A 14,406-nucleotide genomic window follows, 5' to 3' on the forward strand; every position below is an offset into this window, starting at 1 on the left:
TTATACCGGGATTATGTTCCTTGAGTTTGCGTTCCTTACGCGGTCGGGTGATTTATGGGACCCCCTTGACAGTTCGCCTTGAATAAAACTCCTCCAGCAAGGCCCAACCTTGGTTTTACCATTTGCGACCTATACCTTTTTCCCCCGGGTTTTCTAGAGCCCGAGGGTCATCATTATTTTTAAACCCCCGGGCCAGTGCTCCTCTGAGTATTGGTCCAAACTGTCAGTCGCCGGTGGCCACCAGGGGCAACTCTGGGCTGGCCTATCGGAAGCTTGGACAATCCGGTGTGCCCTGAGAACGAGATATGTGCAGCTCCTATCGGGATTTGTCGGCACATTCGGGCGGCTTTGCTTGTCTTGTTTTACCATTGTCGAGATGTCTTGTAAACCGGGATTCCGAGACTGATCGGGTTTTTCCGGGAGAAGGTTTATCCTTCGTTGACCGTGAGAGCTTATGATGGGCTAAGTTGGGACACCCCTGCAGGGTATTATCTTTCGAAAGCCGTGCCCGCGGTTATGAGGCAGATGGGAATTTGTTAATGTCTGGTTGTAGATAACTTGTCACTTGACCCAATTAAAATACACCAAGTGCGTGTGTAGCCGTGATGGTCTCTTCTCGGCGGAGTCCGGGAAGTGAACACGGTCTGTGTTATGTATGACGTAAGTAGGTGTTCAGGACCTCTTCTGGGTCATTGCTAGATGACGTCCGTTCCATTGCTTCTCTTCTCGCTCTCATTTGCGTAAGTTAGCCACCATATATGCTTTTGCCGCTGCAGCTCCACCTCTTTGTACCTCCTTGTCCTATAAGCTTAAATAGTCTTGATCTCGCGGGTGTGAGATTGCTGAGTCCCCGTGACTCACAGATACTTCCAACACCAGTTGCAGGTGCCGACGATGCCGGTGCAGACGATGGCGTCGATCTCAAGTGGGAGTTCGACGAGGAACGTGGTCGTTACTATGTGTCTTTTCCTGATGATCAGTAGTGGAGCCCAGTTGGGACGATCAGGGATCTAGCATTTGGGGTTGTCTTATTTTCATCTGGATTTTGACCGTAGTCGGTCTATATGATTGTATTTTGGATGATGTATGATGATATTTATGTATTGTGTGAAGTGGCGATTGTAAGCCAACTCTTTATCCCATTCTTGTTCATTACATGGGATTGTGTGAAGATGACCCTTCTTGCGACAAAACCACTATGCGGTTATGCCTCTAAGTCGTGCCCCGACACGTGGGAGATATAGCCGCATCGTGGGAACATCAATGAGCTATTTGAGCAACTTAAAGGCGCTAAAGTATTCTCGAAGCTTGACCTTCGTATGGGTTATCATCAGATTCGCATTCGTGAAGAAGATATTCCCAAGACAGCATTCAGAACAAGCTTTGGTTCTTATGAATATACTGTCGTGTCTTTCGGCCTTGTCAATGCTCCTCCGGTGTTCTCTCGGATGATGAATTTCATCTTCAACCCCTACACCAATGAATTCGTTCTGGTGTATCTCGATGATATCTTGGTCTTCTCCAAGAACAAGCAGGATCATGCCAAACATTTGCGATTGGTGCTCGACAAGCTCAGAGAGTATCAATTCTATGCGAAGTTCTCCAAATGTGAGTTTTGGCTCGATGAAGTTCTTTTCCTTGGTCACATCATCTCTGCCAAGGGCATCGCTGTTAACCCCGAGAAGGTGTCCGCAGTTCTGGATTGGGAACCTCCTCAAAATGTCAAGCAGCTCCGCAGTTTTCTGGGTCTTGCAAGCTATTGCCGGAGATTCGTTGAGAATTTCTCCAAAATTGCAAAGCCTCTTTCCAACCTCCTACAGAAGCATGTGAAGTATGTCTGGTCTCCTGAGTGTGACGTTGCTTTCAACACTCTCAAACAGAAACTAGTCACAGCTCCCGTCTTGACTCCTCCTGATGAATCCAAGCCGTATGAAGTTTTCTGTGATGCTTCTCTCCAAGGTCTCGGTGCTGTGTTAATGCAAGAGAAGAAAGTTGTGGCCTATACCTCTCGGCAGTTGAAGCCCAACGAGAAGAACTACCCCACTCACGATCTTGAGTTGGCGGCATTTGTCCATGCATTGGTTACGTGGAGACATCTCTTGTTGGGAAGACAAGTGGATATTTTCACTGATCACAAGAGTCTCAAGTATATCTTCACTCAGCCCAACCTCAACCTCAGACAGACTCGATGGGTCGAAATGATTCAAGAGTACAATCCGAGTATTGAATATACTCCAGGCAAAGCAAATGTCATTGCAGATGCGTTAAGCAGGAAAGCTTATTGCAACAGCTTAATTCTCAAGCCTTTGCAACCGGATCTTTGTGAAGCTTTCCGCAAGCTGAATCTCCAAGTTGTTCCTCAAGGCGTTCTTGCCAACCTCCTTGTATCTCCTACTTTGGAAGATCAAATTCGTGAGGCACAACTCCTTGATGCCATGGTGAAGAAGGTGAAACGTGGTATCGACAAGGGTCTTTCCAAATACAAGTGCTATCGCATTGATGACAGAGACACTTTGTTCTTCGAGGACCGGTTTGTGGTTCCGAAAGGTGATCTAAGGAAAGTCATAATGAACAAGGCGCACAATTCTCTCCTTTCCATTCATCCTGGAAGTACGAAGATGTATCATGACCTCAAGCAGTCGTATTGGTGGACTCGAATGAAGCGAGAAATTGCTCAATTCGTGAATGAATGTGATGTCTGCCGAAGAGTGAAAGCAGAACACCAACGACCAACTGGTCTCCTCCAACCTCTTGCTATCCCAGAATGGAAGTTTGATCATATCGAGATGGACTTCGTGACTAGATTTCCCAAGTCCAAGCGCGGAAATGACGCTATCTTTGTTGTCATTGACAAGCTCTCTAAAGTGGCGCATTTCCTTCCAATCAAAGAATCCATCACAGCAGCTCAGCTGGCAGAGCTCTACACCTCCAGAATTGTCTCCTTGCACGGCATTCCACAATTGATTTCTTCTGATCGTGGAAGCATCTTCACCTCTAAGTTCTGGGACTCCTTCCAGAAGGCCATGGGCACTAACATTCGCTTCAGCACAGCTTTCCATCCTCAAACTAGTGGCCAAGTCGAGCGAGTCAATCAAATTCTTGAAGATATGCTCAGGGCTTGTGTCATTTCCTTTGGCATGAAATGGGAAGATTGTCTTCCTTATGCTGAATTCTCCTACAACAACAGCTTCCAAGCGAGTTCGGGTAAGGCCCCATTCGAGATTCTCTATGGCAGAAAGTGCCGTACTCCTCTCAATTGGTCAGAGACTGGTGAACGCCAACTTCTTGGCAATGACTTAATCACTGAAGCTGAAGAAATGTGTAAAGTCATCCGTGATAATCTCAAAGCCGCGCAATCGCGTCAGAAGAGCTACTATGATAGTAAGCATCGTGATTTGGCTTTCGAGATCGGAGACCATGTCTACCTCCGCGTCTCTCCAATGAAAGGTACTCGTCGCTTCGGTATCAAAGGGAAGCTTGCCCCTAGATACGTGGGTCCTTTCAAGATCATTGGCAAAAGAGGCGACCTCGCCTATCAACTTGAACTTCCTTCCAACTTCGCGAACGTGCACGATGTGTTCCACGTGTCACAGCTCCGCAAGTGCTTCAAGACGCCTGAGCGCACTATCAACTTCGAAGAGATTGACCTCCAAGAAGATTTGTCTTATCATGAGCACCCAGTTGCTATTCTTGAAGAAACCGAGCGCAAGACTCGCAACAAGTCTATCAAATTCCTCAAAGTGAAGTGGTCGCACCATTCCGACCGGGAAGCCACCTGGGAACGCGAGGACCATCTCCGTTCCGAATATCCGGAGTTCTTTCAGTCCTAGATCTCGGGACGAGATCCTCTCGTAGTGGTGGAGTGTTGTAACACCCCGCATGTAACTGGCCATATTTGTAACTCCGACTCTTGCCATTTCCGACTATGTGATATGTTTTTCCCTCCGTTGTTGGGTTTTGTTTTTCGTTTTGTATTTTGTCATGTCATGCATTTTCATATCATGTCATCATGTGCATTGCATTCGCATACGTGTTCGTCTCATGCATCCGAGCATTTTCCCCGTTGTCCGTTTTCCAATCCGGCGCTCCTATCTCCTCCGGTGCACCCCTCTTGTTTTCTTTCGTGTGCGTGTGTCAAACTTTCTCGGAATGGACCGAGGCTTGTCAAGTGGTCTTAATATACCACCCGGAGTCTACCGGTCAAGTTTCGTTCCATTCGGAGAAAGTTTGACACACGCACACGAAAGAAAACAAGAGGGGTCTACCACCCGGAGTCTCCTAAGTTTGTGAAAAATGAGGATTTTGCCTCTTGGGTCTACCATTTTAAACGTCATTTAAATCATAGTTCTACTAATCTTTGGAGAATTATTGAGCAAGGTTTCTACCCGCATGACCCAAGCAACCTCACTCCTAGAGAAGCCGCGGAACATCAATTCAATGAGTCCGCTCTCTTCATTATCCAAGATGCAATTCCACCCAAAGATATTGCGCATCTCCGTCCTTTCACCATGGCCAAGGAAGCATGGCAACATGTTGTTTCCATTTACAAGGGAAGCACAAGCATTCAACGCTCCAACTATGAGGTGGTGCAAGATGAAGCCGATGAGTTTGCGATGACTGAAGATGAAGAACCTCGTGAGCTCTACCAGAGATTAACCACTCTTACGGTCTCACTCCGAGATCATGGGAGCAAGGATACGGATTACAATTGGATCAAGCGCAAGTTTCTCAAGGCCATGATGCCCTACCATAAGGCCATGTCATCCGTCATCCGTCAAAGGCCGGACTTACATACCTTGTCCTCAAGTGAATTGTTGGATGAGTTTGTTGCTATGAGAATCTTGGACAAGACCGCCGACAATGCGGTGATACGCTCTCAACGGGTAAAGAAGCCCAACCTTGCTTTGAAGGCCAAGGCTAGTGTGGAAGAAGAGGATGAAGAGGAAGAAGAGGAGAGTAACCCCGAAGATACAAAATATGCTTATCATGAGCACATGGCTCTCGCTTCAAGGCAATTTTGGAGCAAGAAGAACTCAAGGCCCAACTTCAACAAGAAGAACTCAAGTGGCGCCAAGGGCAAGCAACGTGTGAGGACATGCTATAATTGTGGCAATGTGAGCCACTTTGTTGCGGAGTGCCCTTACGAGAAGCTATACAAAGCCAAGTCCATCCCCAACAAGAACAACTTCAACAAGAAGACTCCTCCCAAGGGGTTGGTGGCACAAGAAGAGTACAATGAGGATGATGATGATGAAGACGGTGAGACGGTTGCCATGGCCTCCGTTGCCATTGGCACAACTCCACGGGTGTCCCTCTTCGATTCACCCAACGAGAACATCACCGCCAAGTGCCTCATGGCCAAAGCCACCAACAAGGTAACCCCCAACATCAAAACCACCATCACTACTAATCCCTCTTTGACGGATTGCATTGATGAAAGTGAGGGGTCTAGTGAGGAAGAGAATGAATTTGAGTCTTTTATGAGTAAGCTCAAGGGTAAATCCAAGAAGCACTTTGTTTCTCTCTTGGAACAACTTGGTGAAGCCAATGACATGATCGAGGCTCACGAAGAAACCATCTCTAAGATGGAGGGGCATAGTCGTGACTATGCCGATGAGATATCGGATCTCTCTAATGCGCTTGAGGAAGAGCGTGGTCATCGTTTGGCTCTTGAGGAGTCACACAACGATGATCATGCTAAATTAAAGAAAGATCTTGATCATGCTCTTGTTGTATCTCGTGTGCTCAATTCCGAGAAGGCCAAACTTGGGGTTGATCTTGCAAGACTCAAGGAGGAGTTTGATATACTTGACAAGGCTCACAAGGCCTTGAAGGGTACTCATGCTAGCCTTAAAGAGTCTCACGATCAACTCCAAGTGAAGCTAACCAAGGAGAAAGCAACATTTCCTCATATGGTTTTAATTGATAATGCAAATGCTACTAACCCGTGTTCTGAGCATGTGCATCTTGTGGAGGAGAATGCAAAGTTGAAGGAGAGAAAGGCCTTGTGTCTTGCATACAAGGTGAGAAGAACCTTAACGACCTTTTGAGGAATCAAAAGGAAGTTGTGGCCAAGGAGGGAATTGGGTTTGCACCCAAGTCCAAGAACAAGAAGAAGAATGACAAGGCCAAATGACCTCCTCCTCTCAAGCAAACTTTTGTGAAGGAGGGAGAGGGTGCTTCTACGGAGAAGAAGAACAACGTGAAGGGTGGTAGTGTCAAGAAGGGCAATGCCACCCCTTCCAACAAAGCCGGCGACTTTAACCCTTCTAATGTGTTATGCTGTGCTAGTGATGGGCATGTCTATGCCAAATTTGTTGGTTCTCCTTATGAGTACATTGAATGTGTCAGATTTCGGGTTCCGGCAAAACCCTCGAGGTTCGAACACTAGGGTGCGCACGAAGATCTCTCCTCCCCCGCTCGCTCGCTCAACGATCCATGGCCTAGCTCGACGAACTCAAAGAACACGAGACACAAGGGTTTATACTGGTTCGGGCCACCGTTGTGGTGTAATACCATAATCCAGTGTGGTGTGGTGGATTGCCTCTTGGGCTGAGGATGAACAGGTACAAGGGAAGAACAACCTCCTGAGGAGAGGTGTTCTTGGGCTTGGTGAGCTGGTGGGTGCAAGGGTGGTCCGAATGATCCATCCTCGGCTATGGTGGTGGCTAGTCCTATTTAAAGAGGTCTTGGTCCTCTTCCCAAATATTAGGCGGGAAGGGATCCCACAATGGCCAAGTTTGAAGGGGGACAACTAGTACAAGCTATCCTGACTAAAGGTGGTCTTCGCCTGGCAAACGCTCTAGCGGTGACGCCATCTTGGGCTCCACGGTAACCTCCGTCCTGTCGTCCTGCTGGTCTTGGTCTCGTTGCACTGATATGGAAACCTTTGCCTGATGCCTCGGGACCCCTCGCCTGCACTTCCCTCTTTAGCACCAAAGAGGAAACAAGGACAATGCGCGCGCTGGCGCCCGCCTCCCGGTCGTCATGGCTTAGATCACAGGAACCTCGTGAGGTGCCCCTTGCCTTGATCTCTCCATCCCTCGTGAGCCAGCCTGGTGAGGCCGCCCCGGAGGAGGTCTTGTGTCGTCCGCCTCGCGAGGCTTGGCCCCTCGCGAGGGTCTTGGGTGTTTGCTGGTGAAGATGGGCCGTATAGGGCCGCTGGTGGAGCCACGCTGTGGGCCGCAGGCAGGCAAGTCTGGGGACCCCCGTTCCCAGGACACCGACAGTAGCCCCTGGGCCCAAGGCGTGGTCGGACTTGGCTTCGAGGCGAAGCCAGGGGGCAAGTGCGGAGCACCGCAGGCCCTAACAGCATGCAGCCTCGCTTGACGCATGGTGATTGATTGGACGTGGGCGTCTCCGCTTCCCCATGCTGCCTCGGCAACTGCCCCTGACTTGACGAGTCCCTGCTGCATGCAAAAAGATCATCATTACCTGCGATCGTGGGGATCGCCGGTTGGCCTTCTTCCGCTATAAATGAGGAGGGGGGGGGGGGCGGAGCCCCCGTCGCTCATCTCCTCCTGCTCTGCTCACTTCTTCTCCCTTGCTTCATTGCTAGTAGTGACACCCATGGCGCCCGCGAAGAGGTTCTCGGCTGCAGAAAAGGGGAAGGCCCGCCAGGAGGGGCCCGGCTCACCGCCGCCTAAGAGGGGGCGCGACCATCCCCGCAAGCACACCGCGGCCCCCGCCGTGGCCCTTCGCGGCCGCGGCGGCGCCTCTTCACGCGGTGCGAGTCATCCAGGTCATGGTGGCCCCGTCGATGATGGCAGGCGCACCATGGTCGTGTGGCCTCCCCGGCCGTGCTTCCACTCAGCGAAGGTGCTGCCGGAGTTTGTCGTGTGGTCAGAGAACCCGGCTCACACCTGGCTTCAGCTCCTGCGCTTCTTTGCCGGCGAGCTGCCAGCCACGGGTCCAGGCGGTCTCTGGCTGCAAGCGGATGGCTGCTGCAGCAAGGCTTCATGGGTCGCTGTCGAGGTCTCCGTTGCGGGCAACGCAGCCCTGGCCCGTGGCTGGCAGACGTTTGCCCGCGCGCGCGGCCTGGGCCGGCGGTGCACCCTCCACTTCAAGTACGATGGCGACGCGACCCTCTATGTGACGGTGTTCGGGGAAGATGGTCGCCCCGTCGGGTGCTGCCCTGAGGACAACGACGGTGGTGAGGTGCTCAGCCTTGGCGACGGCCGCGACGAGGGTGAAGGCGGGCTTGTCCCCAGCACTGTCCATGGCTCGTCCAGCTACGGCGACAGCTCCAGCAGCGGCGGCTATGACCAGCCGCCATGCTGCCGCGCCCGCTTCGAGGGTGGTAGCGGGTTGTCTCGTCACCATGCCCCAGTGAAGCGCGAGGAGGGGTCTGGCTGAGCCCAGGAGAGCGCCATGGGCCCATCCTCGCGAACTGCTGCGGGAGCGCGCGCCACTTTTGTTTTGTTCTTCCTTTTCTTCCTGCATTAAGAGAAAGACAAGTATGGGGCCCCGCAGGGGCGTGCAACGAACCATGATTTCCAAGTTGCTATGCTATATTTATCGTTCCTGTGTCGTGTTGCAGCATCGACGTTTTATGTAGGCACGTAGGAATAACTTAGCTTGACGCGCTTGAAGTAGTTTCTGCCTCGTGAGACGCGCATTTCCCAGTACCTGGCGAGGCCTCTTTGGCTTGGGAGGCGTCTAGGAACTGCAAAAATTCGTTAGGAAACTCTTATTCTTCCGAGCCTTGGTCGCAGGCGCAGCCGGCCACGACCCAGCGCTTCGCATTGCGGTACCCGAGGGGCACGGATTAAGAGAGGTGCGCCAGCTTGCGAGCTCGAGCGAGGGTGCCTCGCGAAGAACAGGAAAAAACGCTCACGAGGGCACCTGTCCAGCCCCCTCGCGAGGCATGCGAGGGAGAGTATAGGTCAAAACAAGGAACCGAGGGCAAAACGGAGGCAAAAGGAGATGGAACCAAGCCGGCAAGGAACATCAGAAAGCAAATTTTCATTAAAGAGGGGCAAGCCAACTACGGAAAGGAAATGAAAAGCCCCATCTGGCACCTAGTCTAGTCTTCTCACCAGCGCGGAGCTAAGTGCTACAACTAGGACGTGGGAGGGAGCCCCTGAGGCCCGAGGGCGGCACTGCTGAGACTCCGGGGCGTGTACAACCCCACTCATTATTACGTGAGAGTGTCACGAGCGGAGACCTTCACAGGCACTGGGCCTTGCTTCACATGCACTGGGCCTTTCTTCATGGGTAGAACTTCCGGAGGTGCTGGATGTTCCAGGCGTTCTAGATGGGGATCCCGTCCTGCGTCTCCAGGCGCACGACGCTAGGCCTGGAGACGTGGGCAACCCGAAATGGGCCGTCCCACATGGGCGAGAGCTTATGCAGCCCTTCCCTGGAGAGCACCCGCCTCAGGACGAGATTGCCCACCTCGAGCGTCATGGAGCGAACGCTGCAGCAGTGGTACCGTCGCAGCGCCTGCTGGTACCTTGCCGCTTGGAGCGAGGCTTCTCGGCGGCGTTCCTCCCCCAGCACGAGGTCTATTCCCCGCATGGCGTCCTGCTGCGTCTCGTCGAACGCCAGGACCCGCGCGGAGCGATGCTTGACCTCGTGAGGGAGAACCGCTTCTGCTCCGTAGACGAGGAAGAACGGGGTCTCGCCTGTGGGCTTGGTGGCGGTGGTGCGGATGGACCACAACACAGACCGGAGGTCATCGTGCCAGCCCCTGCCGCAGGCCTCGGGATTCTTCTTGAAGGTCCTGGTCTTGAGCCCCTTAAGACCTCCGCGTTGGCATGCTCGGCTTGGCCATTGCTCCTGGGGTGTGCTACCGAAGCGTAGCAAATCTGCGTTCCAAGGTTAGCGCAATATGTCTTGAAGAGGTTGCTAGTGAACTGTGAACCATTGTCGGTGATGATGCAGTTGGGGACCCCGAACCGGCCTACGAGACCCTTGATGAACTTGACCAGGGACCCGGCCGGGATGGTGTGGACGGCTTCCACCTCCGCCCACTTGGTGAACTTGTCGATGGCGACGTAGAGGTAGCGGTAGTCCCCGGGCGCTCGAGGGAAAGGACCCAGGATATCCAGCCCCCAGACCGTGAATGGCCAGGAGAGTGGGATAGTCTGGAGGCCTTGAGCCGGCTGGTGGATCTGCTTGGCATGGAATTGGCAGGCTTCGCAAGATCTCACCAGCTCGGCTGCGTCGTTGAGTGCCGTGGGCCAGTAGAAACCGCTGCGAAACGCCTTGCCAACCAAGGTGCGCGATGACGAGTGATGCCCGCAGTCCCTGGCTTGTATGTCAGCTAGCAGCTCATTCCCCTGCTTCCTGGAGATGCACCACAAAGCAACATCATTTGGTCGTTTCCTGTAAAGCTCACTGTCTTGAATGCAATACACTGTAGCCTGCAGGGCTATGCGCTCTGCATCCTCTCCCTTCTCCGGCAGCGCTCCTTGCACCAGGTACACCTTGAACTCCTCGGTCCAGCACCCCTCCCGAGGCTCAAGCGCTAGGAGCAGGTGCGCTCCCGAGGTCGGGCCATAGGCGGGGGCTCCCGAGGTCGGTGGCTTGGGGAGTTCCTCCTGAGGTGGCACCGGTCCCGCAGGCGGTGGTGCTGCCGAAGGCTTGAAGAGCCATTCCTCGAAGACACCGGGCTCCTGGGGTAGGCGCCTGGATGCCCTCTTGGCGATGTCGTCAGCTTCCTTGTTGGTGCCACGAGGCACGTGCTATAGCTCTAGGCCCAAGAACTGCTTCTCCACTTTGCGTACCTCCACGAGGTATGCCTCCATGTGCTTGTCCTTTGGCTCGTACACCTTGTTGGAGAAGTTGACAAGGAGCTGCGAGTCGCCCCTGATGGTGAGGCGTTTCACTCCCAGGGCCACCACAGCCTTGAGGCCGACAATGGGGCCCTCGTATTCTGCGATGTTGTTGGAGACCTTCTCGCCCTGCTGGAAGCAGAGCCGCACGGCGTAGTAAAGCTTGTCCTGAGTGGGCGAGAAGAGCACAACTCCAGCCCCCGCGCCCTGGCGTGCGAACGCGCAGTCGAAGTACATGGCCCAGCCATCTGGCGCTTCACTTCCTGGCGAGAGGGATTGGTCCTCGCCTGCTTCGAGTTCCGGGGCGTTGGTCCATTCTGCCATGAAGTTGGCGAGCGCAGCTCCCTTGATGACCCTGGTTGTGCTGAACTCCAACTGAAACGCTTGCAGCTCGATGTTCCATTCAACGACTCTTCCCACGGCATTATGGCTCCTGAGCACTCTTTCCAGCGGGTAAGCCGAGACAACCTTGATGGGGTGACCTTGGAAGTAGTGGCGCAGCTTACGCGAAGCCACGAGGAGCACAAGCAAGAGCTTCTGGGGCATGGGGTATCGGGCTCTCGCATCTCGTAGCACCGTGCTGACGAAGTATACTCGGTGCTCGATGAGGGCAGGAGCGCTGGTGGAACCCATGGCTCCTTGGGGCTGAGGTTCCTCCTGTGGCTCTCCGGCTTTAGGAGCTTGATGACCTGACGGGGCAGCTGCAGCCTCAGGAGCATCCCCTTGGTGCTGCGCTGTCTTGTCCGGCTTGGCGGTTCCGCTTGGCAGGCCCTTGACCTGGCGCTCCTCCCTGAGGGCCACCAGCGCCGCGCTGGCCGAGTAAGGCGTGGCAGCCAAGTAGAGCACCAAGGGCTCGAGAGGTCGAGGCGCTACCATCACCGGCGGGCTAGTCAGGTATCTTTTCAGGTCTTGAAATGCTAGGTCAGCCTCTGGGGTCCACTCGAACCGGCCCTTTTTCTTCATCAGCTTGAAGAACGGCAAGGCACGCTCCCCCAGCTTGGATATGAAGCGTCCCAACGAGGTCACGCAGCCTGCGAGCTTCTGCATTTCCTTCAGGGTTTGCGGCGGGCTCATGTCTTCTATTGCTTTGACCTTCTCTGGGTTGGCCTCGATCCCTTGGTACGATACGAGGAAGCCCAACAACTTGCCAGAAGGGACACCAAACACGCACTTCTCCAGGTTGAGCCGCAGGTCTACCTGGCGCAGGCTGGTGAAAGTTTCTTCCAGGTCTTGAATGAGGGTTCTTGCTTCCCGAGATTTTACCACGATATCGTCAACGTAGGCTTCCGCGTTCCTCCCGAGCTGCCGGCCCAGGGCGATGTGCATCAGCCGCTGGAAGGTCACCCCCACGTTGCGCAGTCCATATGGCATGCAGGTGTAGCAGTACACCCCGCACGGGGTCAGGAAGGCCGTCTTCTCCACATCTTCTTCCGCCATGTTGATCTGGTGGTAGCCCGAGAAAGCGTCCAGGAAACATAACAGGTCACACTCGGCGATGGAGTCGACGATCTGGTCGATGCGCGGAAGCGGGAACGGGTCTTGGGGACAGGCTTTGTTGAGGTTGGTGAAGACGACGCACATGCGCTCCTTCCCGCCTTTCTTGGGCACGACGACGGGGTTTGCCAGCCATTCCGGGTACTGAACCTCGCGGATGACGCCCGCTGCTTCCAGCTTGCGAGTTTCTTGCATGATGAAAGACTCCTTCTCTATAGACTGTCGCCGCGCCTTCTGCTTCACAGGGCGCACATTGGGGCACACCCTTAAGTGGTGCTCGATCACCCCTCTCGGGACCCCTACCAGCTGCTTGGGCTCCCAGGCAAACACTTCTTTGTTCATGCGCATGAATTTTACCAATGCTTCCTCTTGGTCCCGGTCGAGGTTGGCGCCAATGGTGAAGGTGGCTCCCGAGGATCCATCCTCCTCGACCGGCACTTGCTTCGTTTCTGCCCGATCTTGAGTGAACTACTGCTTCTTCTTAGCTGGTGTGGCCTCCGTTGCCCCTGGGGCGGCTTCATCGGCTGGGCGTGCCGCTGCTGCGGCCCTGAAGGTGAGTCAGAGGGCCGTCATGGCTTCCTTGGTGTCTCCAGCCACGGTTAGGATGCCGTTGCTCCCATCTTCATGAGGTTATAGGCAGGATGGGTAGCTGCCATGAACTGCGCCAGGGCCGGGTACCCGAGGATGGCGGTGTATGGGAGGCCGGTGCTGTCGGTGAGCTCGGTGCGGTAGATCTGCCCTAGGCGGCTGGTAGAGCCCCCGCCAACCCCGGAGAAAGGCTTGGTGGGGCGAAGCCGTTTGCACAGCACATGGAGCAGGCTGAAAGCTTCCACCGAGAGCACATTAAGGCCAGCCCCGCCGTTGATGAGGGTCTTGGTAACCGCCACGTGGCAGATGGTGGGCGTGCAGAGAATCGGGAGGGCGCCTGAGCCCGTGGTGGTCGCCGGATGATCCTCCGAATTGAAGGTGAGGTCGGCCTTCGGTGCCGCCCATCCCGAAGGAGCTCCCGGTTGCGCGCGGGCAGCGCCCACTTGGCAGAAGAATTGCTTGACGTGGTGAGTCAAAGGCGGCGCCTACGAGCCGCCGAGGAGGGTCGCGACGGCAGGGGGTGCTGGTCCCCCGAAGCACGCGATGAAGAGGTCACGCAGCTCCGCCCAGGAGGCCACAGAGGATCCCGGCAGATGGAGAAGCCAAGCACGCGGCACGCCAGAGAGGGCCATGGGGAAGCAGTTGGCCATGATCTTATCGTCGCCCCCGGCTTCCAGAACAGCCTCCTCGTACGCCAGCAGGAAGGCCGCCGGATCCGCCACGCCGTCATAGCGAGGCGGCATCTCCGGCTTGAACTTGTGAGGCCACCGCACCCGCCGTAAGGCGGGGGCGAGGGTCTGGAGCCCCATGGTGCTGCTGTGTACGCCCGTCTATCCAGCCAGAGGAGCGGCACCGTCCATAGGAGCTGGTCAGAGAGGCGAGACCGTCGGGGGAGCCAAGCTCCAGCGCACCCCTACCTGGCGTGCCAAATGTCGGATTTCGGGTTCCTGCAAAACCCTCGAGGTTCGAACACTGGGGTGCGCACGAAGATCTCTCCTCCCCCGCTCGCTCTCTCAACGATCCACGACCTAGCTCTGTCGGATGTGGGGTTCCGGCAAAACCCTTAAGGTTAGAACTCTGGGGTGCGCGTGAAGTTCTTTCCCTCCTACCGATCTACGCCCTAGCTCACTAAGATCTCGCGGACGAACTCGACGAACTCGCAACACAGAAAGACGCAAGATTTATACTGGTTCGGGCCACCGTTGTGGTGTAATACCCTACTCCAGTGTGGTGGTGGTGGATTGCCTCTTGGGCTGATGAAGAACAGTACAAGGGCAAGAACAGCCTCCTGAGGTTGAGGTGTTCTTGTGCTAGGGTTGGCTCTCGATCAGATCAGATCGAGCTGAGTCCTCCCTCCCCTATTGTGGCGGCTAGCCTTACTTATATAGGTCCTGGTCCTCTTCCCAAATATTGAGCAGGAAGGGAGCCAACAAGGGCGGGCGAATTTGAAAGGGAACAGCTAGTACAAGCTATCCTGACAAAAGCGGTCTTCGCCTGGATAAGGCTCTGGTGGTGACGCCGTCTTGGGCTCCACGATGACCTCGGT

Source organism: Triticum aestivum, chromosome 4D (assembly GCF_018294505.1).
Source record: "Triticum aestivum cultivar Chinese Spring chromosome 4D, IWGSC CS RefSeq v2.1, whole genome shotgun sequence".
Taxonomy (NCBI): Eukaryota; Viridiplantae; Streptophyta; class Magnoliopsida; order Poales; family Poaceae; genus Triticum; species Triticum aestivum.